The sequence below is a fragment of the Canis lupus genome, chromosome 6 (assembly GCF_011100685.1).
Source record: "Canis lupus familiaris isolate Mischka breed German Shepherd chromosome 6, alternate assembly UU_Cfam_GSD_1.0, whole genome shotgun sequence".
Taxonomy (NCBI): Eukaryota; Metazoa; Chordata; class Mammalia; order Carnivora; family Canidae; genus Canis; species Canis lupus.
The window spans coordinates 4,599,162-4,617,905 of record NC_049227.1 but is presented as its reverse complement, the minus strand read 5'-3'; the positions used below and the strand labels follow the sequence as shown (position 1 = coordinate 4,617,905).

Here is an 18,744-nt window from a genome sequence, read left to right as displayed (position 1 = left end):
TGCTATCCTCACTGTCCCCTCCCTCATCACCTTGGAAATGAACCATATGGCTGTCAATTTCCTGTCCAGAGTGACTTTCAGAGACGTGCTGGGGAGCATTTTATTGAAGTCGGGAAATTGGAAAGCATCTCAATTTCTCTTGCACCAAGATTTTATTATTTCCTTTGAAGTGAATTTTCAAATACACCAGACAAGTCTCCTCTCAAATGGAAGTATGAAAATGCATGTAAAAATCAAAAAGAAGTTTTTTTTTTTTGGCTTCTCCCATTTTGTATCTTCCCTGCACTTGCTTGCCTGTCTCGCATCTGTTAGTGGAAAGCTCACCTCTACGTACCCGAAAGTGGAAGGCCAAACAGAGCGCTGAAACGCCAGAGAGAAAATGACAGTGAGATTTTTAAGGTCTTACTTCATCACCAGTTTTAGCTATTTATCATGCAGGGATGACAGTCATCTTCATGAAATGATGCTTATTTTTATTAACATTTTTTCTATATGCTCCATGATGAACATGTATTACATTTAAAATAAAACAACAAGCTCCTTTAATTTTGTACCATAGGCCTCAGCTATGTAGAATGCAATAAAGAAATAATAAGTTTGGACTTGGAAGTGACGTTTTAGGTCATCAAGAATCCTTTTGTAGCACCTGTGACAGATTAGGATCCTTTCAAAGGAAACTCTTAAATTCTAGTAGGTCAGAGGCAGGAGGATTTTGTTTGGCCATGACTAGCCTTCTGGATCTAATTAGAAAATGTCTCCATGACAGGGTCAGCTCACAGACATTTCCCTGTGCTTGGTATATGGAGGAATGCCGCAGGCGAAGCCAGCGGAGGTCTGGGTCTGATTGAGCCAGGATGACACTCAGCAGCCTCAGCCTCAGTGTCCAGTGACGTCTGGGACAAAAGAACCTGTACTAGACCTAGGATGGGCTCCTCTGTAGTCTGGAAGTCATAATTTGTCCTACACACCTAGCCTAGCTAGCATCTGCAGGCCAAAGCTTGAATCCCGCTCTTATTCCCAGCTACCCTGCTTCATGTCCTAGTCTTTTAAGGGGCTGCGAGACCTTTCTGGAATGCCAGCCCACTGTAATGAGATCTCCATCCCTCCCTGACTCTTGGAGTCTTTTCAGGGCTCAAAGGTGGCCCATTCCTAGAAGCTTGTTGGATCTTGCTGTGAATGAAGAGAATCCACCTAATTTGGACCCACACTACCTGATTTTTCACACACGTCATGTCATAGCTGGTATAGAAGCTCCTGCTACAGGGGTCTGCTCAACCACAGCTGAGCCCACCATCACCTTTAAACACCATGCCTCAACTTCCAAGGCAAATTTCTGACATTGGCTCAGTCTCTGTGACATCTGAGTCCAGACTAGTGTTCAATCCTGGCTGCCCCTCCTCCCTCAGTGGCCACCCATGCCTCGCATGCCGAATGCACACATGAAACTTTTCAGATATGTGCACACAAAATCTGATCTAGCTCAGTCAGCAGCTCTTCAGTATTGACCCCAGGCATAGACATTCCATGCATCTCTTGTTCCATGGATGAACACCTAGGCAGCAAGCCCTCTAAGATTTTGAGGGAGGCTCATTTCTCAGCAATTACAGACCTAATCCCTGCTCAAGAATGAGACAGCTTCCCCTGTGCCTGGAACTGGGACTATTCACCCTCCGGCCAGGACATCAGAATCCAACCTTTGGCAAGGATAGATTGATGCTGTTTCAAGTTCATTTGTTGCTATCAAAGTCCCGACTCAGTCCACCTGTCATCATTTCTTGAGAAGTCAGCATTTCAGCACTGGCCTTGTTACTGTTCACACATATGCTAGAAACTCCATCCTACACAAGAAAGGAAGCTACTCTTCAATTGAAGAAGCAGAGTCCATTTGTGCTGTCATAACTACATCTGGCTCAAAAAAAATGAATGGAAGGTCAGGGCAAAGCTTAGGAACCCTTAATCCCTGATAGATCACCTAAATAATGCTTTCTGTTTAGTTGAGGTGGTTCGGGTGGCAACAGGTCAGGAAACCTCACAAGGGGAGCCTGATGTCTTCGGGAAGAAGAGCTTGCATTCATTCTCCAGAAGAGTGCTGCCATTAAAGTCCCCGTGGAGTCAACATCTTTCCCGCTTTCCACGGTGGGCGTATTTCATTAAACCAGAACTAGAACTTGGCTGTGAACTTGGAGTTCACATACAGGCGTGGAAGCACCGGTTCACCAAGATGGATCTGATGGGCCCGCCCTGTGTGCTCAGGAAACCAGCAGGGCATAGTTAAGGGAAACAGATGCTGTGCAATGTCACCATCTCAGCATCCTGTGGGCTTCCGCACATGGGCACTCACAATGAACACTAGCCATTATCTTGTAGGTAAAATGCTTTCATAGTGGATGCATTATATTATTATCCCTAGCCTCGCCAGTTTATTTGCCTAGTCTTTGTGATAAAATCTCAACATTTTTTTTTATCTGATAAGTTGCCTTTACTCTAATCCATAGTGGCTTGATTGAATGGAGAGCTAATGAAAAGCCAGGGAGTACAATATGATAAAATCAGCTACTCAAAACTCACCAGTGCTAAATACTGTCACAAGTACAAAGATCCTACCTCATCGCCCAGCATCCAACGTGCTCTGTGATCTGCCTCTGGCCAACATTCCCAACCATGTCTTCTATACTTGTATTTTGTATTTGAAGCATCTATTATTTTATTGCGCCACACATTTTTTTTTAACTTTATTCTCGGAAATATGCTTCATATTTTATCCCTACCCCTCCTCTTCTTATCCCAAGTCCAGAATGTGGGTTTAGAAGTGATATTCTTATTCTTACAAATTCTATGCTTTTATAAGATCCCCCATTGGCTTCTCTATGGACAGTATCAGTATAGGAGTGGACACTCAACCTGAGCTGAATTCTTGCACCGTTCTTTAGATCTTGACCCAGGATCTGGGAATTGTACTAACAGGGGACCGGCACCATTGTTTCCCTCCAAGAGGAGGCAGATAGTCTAGAAGATTGTAAATGACAAGCTAAGAGATTCAGAGACAGAGGTGGTCACAGTGAGTCCTGGTGATTCTCAAGCTATCTGTCCCTTTTGTTGTTATGATACCTATTCCCCTACTGGCCCCACAACTTTGTGAGCCTTACTGTTAGTTTCCATTTTTACCTGAGCTATGGCAAGTTGATTTTTCAGTCACTCGCAACCAAAATAATTCCAACTAGCACATAGAATATGTGCTTTTTCTACCCATTTGCCTGCCTCTATGGGTCCTGCTTCCTCTGTGAATCCATTCCCTTATCTCTAAGGCACAGAGTCCTACCTTTCTTTCAAGACCAAATTTAAATGCCAAAATCTTAATCAAAAATGGCAGCCAATATTCCCAGCTGAAGTGATCACACTCTCTCTGCTCTACTGCTCTCACCACTTCTTTACATTTGTGATGCTCTGCCTTAGAATGAAATGATGCAGGTATTTGTCTGACCTTACCTCTTATTCTCCATTAATTGCAAAGTTTCCTGAAGCCACAGATTGTATGATCATTGGTTTGTTAATCCCTACCATATTTAGCACTGGACAAGTCATGTGAGAAGAAATACTCACTTAGGTTTTTTTCTTTCTTTCTTTCTTTCTTTCTTTCTTTCTTTCTTTCTTTCTTTCTTTCTTTCTTTCTTTCTTTCTTTCTTTCTTTCTTTCTTTCTTTTTTTTTTCAGATTGTATCTACACCTGATTCTTCCAGGTCATGGGAGCCAAGTTGTGGAAGTAGTTAAATTTCCTAATCAAGCAAATTCCACCCAACAACACTGTGTTCTAAGCATGAGTTTCAGGCTCCTGGAAAAGGCACTTTCCATATCCCAAGGCTGCTTGACCTACAGCCACTCTTTTTAGTTTTTGCTCAAAATATGCATGCAAGCATTAGCATTGCTGCAGAGCAGCATTACCCCAGGGGACCTCCCTTCCTTTTGAGCCCCTGTGATGTCATGAAATGATGTTGTTGGTGGGCCAACGAAATAGTCCCCCTCACTGACTTTTGAGCCAGGATCACAACATAAGATCAGCGCAGGACCTGGAAAGTAACATGAACCAGCAATCTGCAGGAGCTGCTACCCTAAGGGGTCATCAAGACTGCAGAGCATGAAACATCGCTGCTGGAGATTGAACATAGCCATGTGTTTAATTGTAGTGTTACTTAGTCTTGGAATGGCCCATTCCAATCCACCTTCCGTGTCTATTGGAATATATTTTTTTTTATCTTTCAGGGTACTCTCAAAACCCGTCTCCCTTTAGCTCTCCCTCTGCCTCCTCCCTACCACTGGGAGCATTTCACCTTCTCCTGCCTCTCCACAATACTCCTGTTCCCCGCTCTTAGAGCTTTGAGTGATGAAGGGCAAGCATCTGCTTGGCTTATATTTGTACCGCCCGAGTCTGTCTCCCCGGCTAATGGAAGGCTGGAGCTTGTTCCTTTTGATGTCCTATTTCGCAGCATGGAGCCTGGCACAGATTAGGTTCTCAGTCAATATTTATTGTTGGTATCATCCCATAATTAGATGATGACAACAGGAAATATTTATCTTCTCGCATCTAGGTAAAACTGAACCTGATTAAGCAAGGCAGTTATAGGTGTCTGGGCAACTTCTGTGGCCTTCCAGCGGAGGAAAAATTTATAACTCATCTCAGCAAACACTTATAACACTGGTGCAGTTTGCTCAGTGATGATAAATATGTTGGCATTGTCATTTTGTCTGTCATCTGCTGTTTGTTTCTCTTCCTGGATTGCGGCGTCTCGAGATACACTTATTACCTTTCTTCCTAAAACTCCACTGCATCTAACCTAAGACAATAAGCGGAGTGGACAAGTCATAAATGATTGATTAGTTGATTGACTCCATTAATAAACATTTCCTGGGCTTTCACTGACTGCCAAAGATGCATAAACTGGGATGATTTTCCGTAAGGCTCTTAGTCCAGCGAGGGAGACATTGCATCCAATTGCAGCTTTTTGTTGATGAATGTGAATCACAATGGAGACATTTACAGGCCAATATGGGAACAAAGCAAGGGGTGAGGAATCCTGCCCCAGAAAGTGCTTCACAGAGGAGGTGATATTTGAGCTTCATTTTGCAAGTGTTTGGGCCACCCAGAAGAGAACAGATTTGAGGCTGAGGGTCATAATTAAATGTCATAATTTCATGCCTCCATACGGCATGGCTGTTTGCCCAGCAAAACACTTACACCACAACTGACTGGGTCCTGACCCTGAATCGAGCATGAAGAAGTAGAGACAGCCAGCTACAAAGCATCCACATGCCAGGTTCCAGTCCCAGGGACAGAGCTGCAAGGACAGCTGGCCCCTTTCTGAGCCTTAGTGTTCTCACCTGTAAAGCAGGTGTGATCATCTCATTCCGATGAAAATTCAAGTTTGAAAGTACTTCGAAGCTCTGTGATAGTCCCTACTCATTTTTTTTCTTTCCTTTGCTCTGGTGCAAGTACTCTACTGTTCTTTAAAGTCCATCACTTTATTCCTCTCCTGCAAAGTGTTCATTGCTTTCATGTTGAAAGAAAAGCTACAGCGCCCCTGCTAACCCAAGGAGGAGTGGACGGAGCAGTGGTACAGAAGAAGCAGTTAAAATATAAAATAATAGCAAGGGGCTGGGCTTGCCCCTGACTGCCCATTGGTGCTCTAGTTTTTATAGTCCATTAAAACCTACAATCACTGTAATGTTTATGCATTATTGGGGAGATAAATTGCATAATTTTCATTTTGCAATTTAAATGTAATTATGATCTTACTAATGACTAGAACCTGAATTTGCTAGACTATCAGTTTTTCTAACCCTTGCCAAAATTATAGGTAATTACTTAAGGCTTACAATAATTATAAGTCCATCTCTTAAATAATTAATGTGCACTTTCATGGTACAAAACAGCTAGTAATCAAACGACCTCCGCTTATACCGCAAACCCATGCAATTAGGCCTATTGTGAAGGGTCTGCAGAAATAGACCCATTTGTAAGGGGCCCTTCAGTTGGTGAGCTGAAATGCGGGGTTGCTGTGTTTTATAACATCAAATAAGGCAGAGTTCCCCTGGGAAAAATGATCTGCGAAACGGTAGGAATTCAATATTAATCTGCAGGATGCTCGAGTAGTTGGTGGGAGTTAGTCTGAGAAGGGGAAAGAAAGGGAGGAGTGCTTTCCGTGTTGGGCCTGGAGAAATGGGGGATGAGCACAAAGCACCTAAGCATGGTGAGTTTGGGGGGGTATCATCTACCTTTTGGGCTGCCTTTCTCTAGGGGACGTGTCCATTCTGTCATATGACCAATACAGAAGAGCATGCTGGGCTTTGGAAGCACAGGATAAACTAGACAGGTTTTTGGCCATAAGGGATATAATCCACTGATGTGGACAAGCAAACAGAAACTGAGACTGTATTCTGAGAAGTGGCACGATTTCCACCTAGTACTGGCCGATCTAAGAGCACCGAGCCCTGACCAGTGCTTCTCACTGTTTATTATTATCCCACTCACAAAGAGCTTTAAAAATTCTAGAGGGGGGAGTGGGCCAGCAAGAAACCTCCTAAGGGCCTGTATGCCTTCACACACCCACTCCTGGCCCAAGGTTATGCTTCACAGTGAACATGATGACCGTGTCTTAGTCACATTGGCAGATGTTCTTGATTTAGGAAATGTTGGAAAACAAGCTGCTGGAGGCATCTCTTCCTCAATAGTCTGTGTTCTCTGTTTTCCTCCTCAGCTCTTCCTTTTCTTTTTTTTTTTTTTTTTTTTTTTTTAAATTTTTATTTATTTATGATAGTCACAGAGAGAGAGAGAGGCACAGAGACACAGGCAGAGGGAGAAGCAGGCTCCATGCACCGGGAGCCCGACGTGGGATTCGATCCCGGGTCTCCAGGATCGTGCCCTGGGCCAAAGGCAGGCGCCAAACCGCTGCGCCACCCAGGGATCCCAGCTCTTCCTTTTCTAATTACACTCTGTCCACTCCCGTCTCCTCCAAGAACTTCTCCAAGCACTACAAACCCTTTGACTTTTCCTCTTTGTGCGACAGTTAAGCTTATTTGAAGGGTGTTGTGTTCATTCATTTTTATGTGATCAACTTGGCTGGGCACAGTGCCTAGATATGTAGTCAAACATTATTCTGCATGTTCTACAAGGATGTTTTTTGGAAGAGATTAATATTTAAATCTGTTGCCTTTCCCCATGTGGGTGAGCCTCAACCAATCAGTGGAAGGCCTGAATAGAACAAAGTCTGATCTCCCTTGAGCAAGAGGGAATTCTGGACCAGATGGTCTTTGGATTTGAACTACAATGTCCTCTCTTCCCTGAGTCTTCCACCCTGCAGATTTTGGGACTTGCCAGCCTCCATAGGAGCACAAGCCAATTCATTTTTTTTTTTTAAGATTTTATTTATTTATTCATGAGAGATACAGAGAAAGAGAGAGGCAGAGACACAGGTGGAGGGAGAAGCAGGATCCACACAGGGAGCCTGATACGGGACTCGATCCTGTGACCCTAGTATCATGCCCCAGGCCAAAGGCAGGCGCTAAACTGATGAGCCACCCAGGGATCCCCACAAGCCAATTCTTTAAAATCTCTTCATCTCTTCCTCTCTGTATATATGTATATATATACACACACACATATTTTACACATTTAAATGTTTGTATATATAAATTATTAATAATTATTTATAATTAACAATTCTGTATTATACTAGTTAATATGTGTTTATATATAATTAACATATTATCATATATTATACTATTAATATTTATTAACAATGCACAATATTTTATTATTATGACATGATTATAATATTAATATATTATTATACTGTATTTTAATATTATAGAATTATATATTCACATACATTTCATTGGTTCTGTTTTTTTTTGGAAAGCCTAATACAGGTGTCTTAGTCTAATGTCAATAAACTTAACTATTAATTATATATATATAATATATATATAATATATATATATAATTATAGTCTCCTGCTCTGGAAAGATGTGGATCTAAGGCCTTGCCCTCAACCACTGGAATCCTCATCCCTCATCCCTTCAATATTGACTAGTATGTGCTTAAAATGATGCCATCCCAGAGGCACATACTCTGCAAAACCAAAACACTATTAAGATTCAAAGCGTGGGCTGAGTAATCAGTTTATTTAGGGGAATAGTGAAAAACAGTGAGGCAGAAAGCCTTGTCCAGTTCCTGCCCAGATGGAGCTGGCTTCATGTACCCATGTTCTCCGAGAATCATGGCATTCTTCAATGTGGCAATGCAATATTTTTTAAAAGATGTATTAATTTATTTGGGGGGGCACATGAAGAGGGAGAGGGGAAGCTGACTCCCCACTGAGTGCAGAGCCCAACCAAGCCTAAACCAAGAGTCAGACACTCAACCGACTGAACCACCCAGGTCTCTACAATGCATCAATTTTTAAGTGTAATATTTTTATCTTACCCATCTCCCAGTGAGTCTATAAAATTCCAGGAGCATAGGGACCAACCATATTTGTAGTTAGCTCAGTGGTTCAATAAATACACGCTTTCTAAATGATTAATCAATTCCATCGTAATGGTTAGGCTGAAAATCTGTGATAATGACATTTCTTTTTAATGATCTAATTCAAGCTACCAACCTACCTCTACAACCACCACAATTTCCCTCTATCCAAACCATTAAAATTCTGGCCAATCTGGCCATAAAATAAGAACCCAGAAGTTTGGTTCAGGAAGGCTTCACCAAGCTCATCTGTTCTGCTTTATGCCTTGCTCATCCATACTCTTGCCTCCCACCAATGGGCTAAGTGGAGTCCAGTCCATGAAGAATGCACCCTCTAAGGGCAAAAGTGACCCAAATTGTGAGTGATCCATGGTCCTATACATGAAGGATACTCCCCCTGAACCATTTCCAGTCAGATCTTCTCCACAGAATAAGGATAATCTTTAAAAACTTCACTGGGGTAGCTGTCCAGTGACGTGAGATTCGAGGGACCTAGCTACAGTCCTATCTTCCACCTCCATGATAAAAGACTTTTCAAATTAGTTAAGACACACCTCTTCTTCATGCCAGAGTAAGGGAGACATACATGAAGACATATTTTGCCCATTTTTTTCTTTCTAAAATTTTTATCTTTCAATCTGTGATTTAAGTAGTATCATGTGTGCCAGAGGGGCTGGTGGGGTGTTATTTGTACTCTCTCCTTTGGATTTCTGATGGAATTTATTCTTTTATGTCCTTGTACTTACCTGCCTCAGGAGCAGAGTATGAGTGCGGAGGGTGGTTGTGGAAGCAGTGATAGTTCTCTTTGATTCTGGATATCCTGGCAATGACAAGGAAGTGAAGGCTGATAAGAGCTGGCACTGGAACCTCAACTCTAGCCTGACAGTAAGAGGACCCTGTGCTTAGCTATGATGACAAAATTAGACCTGAAAGCCTCCTTCTTGGGATGCCCAAGTTGAGAGGCAATCGCTTCACTGAAGCCAAGAAAGTGAAATCCAGGATCCCAGATAGAAGTGACAGACTGTGGGACCCAAACACGGATACTCCACACCCTTGCTTCACCTTCCTCACTCAGTGAATTTATAGAGTTCTTGATGGATGTGGTATGATATGGTGTGGACCCTTTCTCTTAAAACAGCAGCAACAACAACAACAACAATAATATTCACTGATATTCAGGGCCTTAAGGGATTGAATTCCAACCCAAGTCCTCCACTCACTGCTGGGTCCTCCTGTGAATGTCATCTTCTCTCTCCGGCTTCACATATGCACAAGTAGAGTTAAAAGGCTCAAGACTCGGCAGACTTGGATTCTGATATCTGGCTCTTCGCACCAGATACCTCTGGTAAATGGTGAGAGATTTACATTTCTTAACTATAATCAGCAGTTTCGTGAAGACATCGTAGCTTTTGCAGTCGGGAGATGTCATATGTCCTCACCCTGCCATGTTAGGGATTTGTAGGATGTGAGCATGTAGGATTACGTGAAATCTATTTTTTTTTCCTGAAGAAGCCATCCCACACCATCTCAAAATCCCCCAAAGCACCTGTCGTTGTATCCCTGACCTCTTTGGCAAAGACAGCAGCCCTGCAACAGTTGTTCTCAAAGTATGCTTGACAGATTTTATCTTCTCTGACAATAGGGCTCCACACAGGCCTTACTGAAATTTAAGAATCTGTGCAAAGTATCCATATCCACACTATCACCTTCACACCCCATCACCCTCAAGCAAAGGGTCTGACTCAAAGGACAGGAGACTCTGTTGCCAACTACAGCAGGCAATTGTCCTCCAAGATATGCTGAATTTCTCAGCACTCAGCACGTTATTCCCCAGAGGGAATCAGCCCCCCTTGAATCCACAACTTGATGGTATAAGAGACCCTCGGAGCATCTTCTTCTGAAGTCAGAGGAGTGCAAACCAACAGTCTTTGAGTGCTCCAGTCCCACCCAAACTCATAGCAGAGATTGGAAAACCACTAGGTTGGCACGCCCAGTCCTTGAGCCACTGGGAGCCTGCCAAGAACAGGCAGTGGATTCTGGTAGCAGATGGGGGATCCCACTGCAGGAGGCCTTATGTGTGCTCACTGAATTCTGACATCCTCTGTGGATCCTCTGTGGATGATCACTCCACTCTCTCAAACCCAGAGTGCAAGGACACAGATTTCTATATGAAGGAGAGAAAGAAAGCGTGGCAGAAACAATGACTTTGGACTCACATGCATTTGGTTCAAAAATCTAGCTACGATATTCTAGACTCTAAGATCGTGGGCACGTTGCCTAGTATGAGAGATTGGGGTAACTTTCTGGTGCAGTTGTTAAAAGGTGGGAGGGTATGGCACATGGTTTGTGCCTAATGCACATGAGGAATCATAATCACTTCTCTGTGTAGACACTTAGGAGCTCTTTGTAAGTCCTACTTCCCAGCCATCCAACAGGGCTTTCCTTGCCTCTTTTGATGTGCTCTGACAGCTTTGCCATTGCCTTCCATGTAATGCCCACCCTCCACCCAATCAAGACTTTGGTTGATTTAGTCTGGTTGCATCTCAACTCCAGATTCGTCTTTGGATATCACCTTTTAAGTCTCCCTAGACCGCACTCTGAAATGTACAGGTCAGGTGTTCACACCCTCCAGGTTTGGTTCCCAGACTTTAGTCTATTGGGAACTCTAACCACCAGTCTGGCTCCCTCTTTGTAGTAGATTGTTTTTTTGTTTGTTTGTTTTTTTGTTTTGTTTTGTTTTAAGATTTTACTTATTTATTCATGAGACACACAGAGAGAGTGTCAGAGAGACAGGCAGAGAGAAAAACAGGTTCCTCATGGGGAGCTCAATGCAGTTCTTGATCCCAGGATCCTGGGATCACGACCTGAGCCAAAGGCAGGTGCTCAATGAGTGAGCCACCCACGTGCCCCTCTTCTTCTTCTTTTCTAAAAATTGATTAACATATAGTGTATTATTAATTTCAGAGGTAGAGTTTAGTGATTCATCAGTTGTATATAACACCCAGTACTCATTACATCAAGTGTCCTCCTTAACACCCATCACCCAGTTATCCCATTCCTCCCACTCACCTCCCCTCCAGCCTGGCACCCCATTTTTAACCAGACCTTCTCGGGAAGTGTGAGCCTATTTCTTGTACATTTCCCCCTAGCCATGTCTACTGGTCCAAACCAGACACCACCTGTTGTTTGACATCATCCCAAGTATCTGCCCAGCAAGAAGGACTCTGTCTCAAGGGCCCACCAGCTGCAGTTGAAGCGATGTCAATATGGACACTGCTTCCTATAAGCCGGAGCTAAAAACACATATGTGCACTGTTGGTCCCTCTCCCGGGAAACCTTTGGCCAGGTTTAGCCCTATCTTCCCCCCTCTTCTTTAAACCCAAACTGCTGACGTTGTATATGCTATTTGCAAGCCCAGGAGAAATATGGCCTCTCTAGGCTATGTAACTTCTCCGCTATAGCAGCATGAGAAGGCAGTCGTGATTTCTTACTGGGAGAGACCAATTTTAAACCTCCATTGGGTTCTGCAGCAAAGGAGCTGATGATTTCACCAGGCACCTCTATTTATTTTATAAAAGAAGACATAGCAGACCGACTGGGGAAATCTTGTAGAATAGAGCACCATTCATTATATAAATGGATGAGATTATTCTCATGCATACAGCTGGAAAACATGTCTCTTCTGTTCTCTGGTCTGCTACCAGAATTGTAAGCCAAGACACAACATTCTCTGTGAAACCCTTGTGAGAGTCTTCAAAGAGTAAGAAAATATTTCTAGAGACATTGAACTCTAGGGCGTATGCAAGTGAGCCAGTCATTTTAAGCAGTGTCTCTGGGTAGCAAAAATAAAGGACAAGCTTCTCTGCCCAGCCTTTGTGGCCTTCGCCTGGCTAGAGGTTCAAGGAGAATGCAAAACCCCTTTGTCTTGAACTGCAGGCAGCTGAGATACTAAAGATAATTTAGAGAGTGACTTTTTAAAAAATAGATGGATTATCTTCATAGAAGAAATCTGCCTTTCCCAGCCTCCTTTGGAAACCCACTCCCCCACGTAACCGACCCTTCGGCTACGCTCCCTTTTGGGTCACTGTAGTAACTTCTAGTGACCTTGGTAGAGGTCAAGTCTCTCCAGGCTTTGGTTTCCCCTCTCAGGTGCCTCAAGAGGCAGCCCTCATTCTCTTCGTCATCTGGGACTTATGATGGTCACCATGGTGGGCTCCCCAGGGATGCTGATGGTCAGTCAGTAGCAGGTATAGAGTCTCCCAGCACTGCTAGATACAGCGTCAAGAGATCCGGCGGCAGTGAAACCTGCACACCAACTCATTTCCAGGCACCTCTTTCCTCTCTCTTCCCTTCTCTCGCATAGGAGCCCCCACCTTCCTGTCTGCGGCCCAATGAGTAGCTCTTGGTCCAGTGAAACCAAGCATCCCTTCATGGCCTTTAATGATGATTAGATTGGCTAATGATGATGATTAGATGGGCTTGGAATAGCAAGCCAAGTCATTGATTCTCATTTCTGTGTGTCACACACTACGGAATGTGATGGAAGAATTAAGGTTCAATTATGGAATCCCTTTATACTGGGCTCCTTCATGGGTAGTGAGCACTGTGGACAGAGGGTCAGGGTAGGGGGTCATTAACACATGCTGTGTATACACGATGGGCCCAAGTGCTTCCTGGAGCTTCAAATACAGGTTTCCACTTTAGCAGGGAAAAAAAAGTAATTTGTTTCAGAGTTGGATTCTCAGGGCAGTGTTAGAAAAAAAAATTAAAGAAAAGAAAGACAATAGTAGCAGGACTGCTTGTGAGCGAGGCTGGGGAAAGCTGTGACAGGAGGACCTGCAGACCCCACCCCCAACCAGAAGGGGGATGTCACGTTCTACCACATTTAATTAGGTTTAACTCTATATTCAGGTTCTAAATTGTGACATTGAAAACTTGAAACTAGGTGTGAAACATTTCCATTTGTCATAAAAGTGCCAATCTGTATAAGAAACGGAAACACTCCCCGCACTGCCAACCTCCGCCCCCAGAACTCTGCAACTGTCCCTTTAATTAGGCGTTCATTAATAAATCTATCTCATTCTCAAATCCCCACGCACTTGGTACAGTAGTTCATTAGCACAGGAAGAGGCAATTTAGATTTCCTCAGATAATAGCATCTGTCGCTAATCAAATTAAGGCAGGATGTGCAAATGTATCTAACGCTGGACAAGCCAGTGTGGGGTGAGGTGGGGGGGTCACGACAGAAAATATCATCTTTAAAACTACAGTCCTGCACCCTCAGTGTATGAGGAGGCAGTCCTCATGCCAGCTATCTTGCCTTATTTTTTCAGTGAAAGCACTTTTATTGATCAGAACATCCATGTTGACATGAGGCTCATCTACTCTTGACACCATATCTAAAAGCAGTGGAGTCACTACCAATGGACTCTCTGAAATCCGTTCATTCATATATGTACTGTGTATATCTGAATATTTATGTGTGCATATGTATGTATATACACAATTATATATACCATATTATATATACATTATATTATATAACAATATAGTGTATATATGTATATAATATGTATATTATATTATAATGAAATTATAATAATATTATATTATTATATAATGTATATATACATATATAATATATATGCGTATATATACACTAACATAAATATATACATAATACATACATGTGTATGTGGATATGTGTGCATATGTGCATGTATGTGAATACTTACGTGTGTATATGTATATATATTTCCATAAATATATACAATAATATATACAAATATATACAATGAATATATATGTGTATATGTGTACATATATAATATAATTACATATAATGCAATTAATATATACTAATAGTATATATATATCATAATTAATATTGATTGAGCTTGTGCCAGGCCTTGGGATGTGGAAGGAGGAGAAAGACACAGGGAATGCATTTACAATTCTGTGTCTGTGAACATGAATGCAGGTGGGACCATATGCATGCCCTCTGCCGACTGCCACCAACGTGGGCACTAGAGATCCAGCATGAACAAACCCATGTCCCTGCCCTTGGGGAGCTGATATTCCAGGACTGGTACAGGGATGGGGCAGACCAGCTAGATGCTATGAGGTAGTGATGTTGGTATGGAGACAACAGAGCAGGTAATGAAAGAAACTGAGAGGGGCATGGAGCAAAGAGAGTCCTGATCTTCTTGGAGTGACTAGGACAGGATTCTGAGAAGATGACCTTTGAGCAGAGACCATAATCATCAAGTAAGGGCACGAGCCACAGATCTGAGAGCCATGAAGAAAGACCCTAAAGTCAAGGTTAGGGATAGAACAATGACAGTTTGGTTTTAAAGACTGTGTTCTGGGGCACTTGGGTGGCTCAGTGGTTCAGTGTCTGCTTTGACTCAGGTCATGATCTTTGGGATTTGGGGATCGAGTTCTGCATTGGCTCCCTGCAAGGAGCCTGCTTCTCCCTCCGCCTATGTCTCTGCCTCTCTCTGTATGTCTTTCATGAATAAATAAATAAAATCTTTTAAAAAGAAAAGGAGACTGTGTTCTTACCCCCCATACTATCCTGCCCATCTTGTTTTGCCATTTGAGACAACATGGATGCACCTTGAGGGCATTATGCCCAGTGAAATAAGTCAGACAAAGAAATACACATATTATGTAATATTATGTAATCTCACATGTGGAATCTAAAAAAAACAAAAAGGACTCAAAGATACAAACTAAATGGCAACAGATGGAGGAGGCAGGAGTGGGGGTGAGGGTGAAATGGGTGGAGGACATCAAATGGTACAAACTTCCAGTTATAAAATATATAAGCCCTGGGAGTATAGCATACAGCATGGTGGCTATCACTGATAATACTGTATTTTATATTTGAAAGTTGCTAGGAGAGCCAATCTTCAAAGATCTTATGAACAGGTTCCCATTATAAGAAAAAAAATTTATAACCATGTATGCTGATAGATATTAGCTAGACTTACCATGCTGATCATTTTGCAATGTATCTATTGAATAATTATGTTGTAGACATGAAAATGATAAATTTTATATGTTAATTACAACTTCGTAAAAGAAATTCATGCTCCCAACTGGCAATGTTGCAGTGATATCCCCCTGACCCTCAGGACAGCTTCCAGAAGACCAAAGTCTTTGGGTTTCAGCAAGGGGAGGGTATGATTGCAGAGCTGAAATGTAAAGGGAACCACCCTGAGGTTGGGGGGAACTAGGACAGCGTGGTGACCCTGAACCCTGGTGAAGAGGGTCGCTCCAGCCAGAAGGCGAAGCTGTGCCATGTGCTGCTGAAACCTTGAGTCAAATAACAAAGAGAAGTAACTGGTGGATCCAGCAGAATGAAGATTTTTGCTGACTTTGGCAAGAACAGTTTCTATGGGTGATGAAGACAAAAACCTGACGATGGTCGTGATTTGAAGAGAGACCACGAGACAAGTAAGAGGGGGCAGCAGGTGGAGTCACTGTTGTGAGGAACTTGGCTATGACAGCTGAAGGAGGATGCAGGCCCCAGGGAGAACATTGTTCTTAAAAGATGTGAACTGCTATGATATTGTCATAAGCTGAGAGTAATGGCTCTGGAGAGAAGGAGAAGCTGATGACGATGAGAGCATGATCATTGTGGGGGGCAGGGGCGGCTGTTCCAGTAGCGACACTTGTCTTGGCTATGTGCAATACCATTTCATCCACTTTAAAGAGGGGATGTAGAGAAAGTGTGTAAAACGTAGCCATGTGAGTAGATTACATGGTGGCAAAGTAGGCTAGTGAGTGGTTCTCCCACTGCTTCTGTTTTCTCAGTGAAATATGGAGTCAGACCCATCGGTGGAGCAGGGGGTATGAGAGGTGAGGAGGTATGAGAATAGACCCTGAAAATGTCGCAGGACACCTGGGAGGAACACCTGAGGTTCCACTCGAGAATTGTAGTCATAAATTAAAAAAAGAGAGGTATCCATCTTGTAGGATGGTTTTCTCCAGTCATGTCCAGCAGCTTGGCTCAGGGGAGAGGTTAAAATTTGAGTTGGGGGCAATTAGGATGGTTGGAGGGTGAAGTGGGGGTCGTTAAGGATGTGTGCAAGGGAGGGAAGGTAAGGATGGAGTGTGGACTCTAAACTGGGCCAGGAAGGTAGTGGACACAGAAGCAGCAAAAAAGAAAATTGGCAACGATGATTGGAGGACCCAATGCATCAAAAAAGGAGTGTGGGAAGTGAGTGGGAAACATGGCAGCAGTTGACCTTGGCGACTGGAAATATCCTTGCATCTTAGTAGTGACCCTGAGGCCTGGCATTGTCTTGTCCACATTACCAGGGCTAGTTGAGGATAAGGAATAGACTCAGGACTAATGGAATCCTGGGAAGTTACTGGCCAATGTGGGGAACCCTAGCAGGTTAATTTTGACTCACTTCCACTAAGAACATGTCATAGAAACTAAAATAAGTTAAAGTAGAAATAAGAAATCTGAGTTACATCTCAGGACAAGAGCTTGGTACCAAATGAGAATCCAAAGTGCATCCATAGCAGGGATCATGAAGTTAGAAGTGATTAGAAATTAAGGAGTATATAAGCAGCATGTGGTGTAGACACAACCATGTGTATACCTGTCATTACACAAAGGCCCAGAGAGAGTTTTCTGAATTTACGAGAGTCCCTGCTGGTTCCACATTCAGATGTCTCTGCCCTTGGATCCTCAAGGTAAACAGTATGCCTTCTGATAGCAGTAAGGTATCGATCTCCCATGGATGGTGAACAGTATGCTGGGCTACAGGATCCCAGGTCACTGTCCAGTGGTCAAGGTTACACTGGGCTGTGTAGCTGGTAGGATAGTGATTCTTTCTGAGGGTTCACTTTAGAAACAGACCATCTTCTCCACTTCTCCCAACTCAGTGTTTACAGAGCAATGAGAGAGTCAAGGTGATTTAGCAAAGGAAGGACAGTATTTAGGGGCACTGGGTTCTAGATCCAACTTTGCCACAAAGTAATCAGCTAGTGAATAATTTAACTTCAGCAGATCCAATCACTGCCACAGAATATTGGCGGACATTATGGTCTAGAACAGTATATTTCAAATATCCATGTGCCTTAAGAATGACCTGGCAAACTTGTTGAAGTATAGGTTCCTTGACCTGGTGACTCTGATTTCGTGTGTCCGGAATGGGACCCGTGCATTTCACTTCTAACCAGCTTGTAGGTGATGCAGAAGCTACACCACACTTTGAGTAGCACTGGTTGAACTGTAATGATGGGAAGAAAAAGAGGAATCAGGAGCACAGTTGGCCAAAGGATACAAAACAAAGAGGAGAAGGCTGAAGAGGATGACCAGGGGAGTCCCCATTTCTTTGTGAAGTTGGGCTTGTGGGAAGGTAGAAACCCTTCCCAAACTCAAGGTAAGGTCGGTTCACGAAGGCCTGGCAACCATATTGATGTTTGGACTACCTCCTCCAGGCAGCAATTCCTGTGAGTAGAAGTGATGACAGGATAAAAACCATATTGCAGGAATATTATCATGGCAGGAGACAGGGTCACAGGAAAGACTGAAGCCATCACAAGGGAGACCAAAATAAAGATTATCATTCACTGAGAAATCAGGGGTAGGGGTGGGATGAAGACCATAGAACAGAAGGAAAGCAAGGGAAGTAGGAAATTGATGTTCAATCTGAGAAATGATACAAAAGAACAGTAGAATTGAATGAAAATTAGCTGTACAGGCAGAAATGAGGAGATGAGCTTTCGAGACGCTGAGGCTTTTTGACCTTCTGGATCTTTTATCTTTGGGACAGGGGCAGAAAAAAATCACCAGAAGTAGATCTTCTTCTATGTCGGCATGGAACGAAGTTTGATGGATTCTTACTTTGAGTGGAAGAATCAGAGACAAACATCAAGAAGTTAATTTGCGAAACACTCTGGTTTATCATCTAACATAATAGTTTTTTAAAGTAACACCCCATAAAATTACTCATTCTACAATTAGTCTGTTTGCTATGGAACATGGTTTTCTGACATGATTATCATATCTACAAACATGACGTATCCTTAGACATCACACTTGTAAAAGTCAGAGATAAACTTGTTTTGTTGTGAGTCGGGAACGTACAGGAAGCGCTCAAGGATGACCTTGTCACTTTTGGTTCTCTTGGGTTTTGGAAGGTTCTGTTCTGGGTTTTATTACTTTGGTTTTGTTTTCTGATGGTGGGATCTGTGAAGGGAGAT

General features: G+C 42.9%; 1 long non-coding RNA gene across 2 annotated transcripts in view; it reads left to right on the top strand.

The window, feature by feature from the left end:
• The window catches only part of LOC111096187, a 59,631-nt gene extending 41,161 nt beyond the window's left edge, over nt 1–18,470 (top strand). For both annotated transcript variants that reach the window (XR_005360312.1, XR_005360313.1), the window contains one exon: nt 18,315–18,470. This is a non-coding gene — a long non-coding RNA (uncharacterized LOC111096187). The remainder of the gene's footprint in view (nt 1–18,314) is intronic.
• The last annotated feature ends 274 nt before the right edge of the window (nt 18,471–18,744 follow it).